This window comes from Penaeus monodon, chromosome 28 (assembly GCF_015228065.2).
Source record: "Penaeus monodon isolate SGIC_2016 chromosome 28, NSTDA_Pmon_1, whole genome shotgun sequence".
NCBI classification, from domain to species: Eukaryota; Metazoa; Arthropoda; class Malacostraca; order Decapoda; family Penaeidae; genus Penaeus; species Penaeus monodon.
In genome coordinates this window covers 27,876,849-27,877,057 of record NC_051413.1, presented here as the reverse complement: position 1 = coordinate 27,877,057, position 209 = coordinate 27,876,849, and the positions used below count along the sequence as shown (strand labels likewise).

The 209-nt window shown below is 29.7% G+C and overlaps 1 protein-coding gene across 1 annotated transcript in view; it reads left to right on the top strand.

Moving 5' to 3' along the window:
• The window catches only part of LOC119591133, a gene marked incomplete at its 5' end in the record, with an annotated part of 6,182 nt that overhangs the window by 462 nt on the left and 5,511 nt on the right, over positions 1 to 209 (top strand). The window lies entirely within an intron of this gene.

Genomic DNA, 209 nt, shown 5'->3' with positions numbered 1-209 from the left:
AGATAAATAAAAGACAAAACGATTTCAGTGATATTTAAGGCAGAAAATTTTCATTGTAAATGTGATAATGCCTTATTTGCAAGTGAAAATAATTGCATGAGAGTACATCATCTAAATGCCAAAATAAAAACCATTCTTTACGCTAAGAATGTCATTAATCATTATTCGTTCGGCGAGCTATTTTGCAATTTAATGACTTGGAAAAGTGG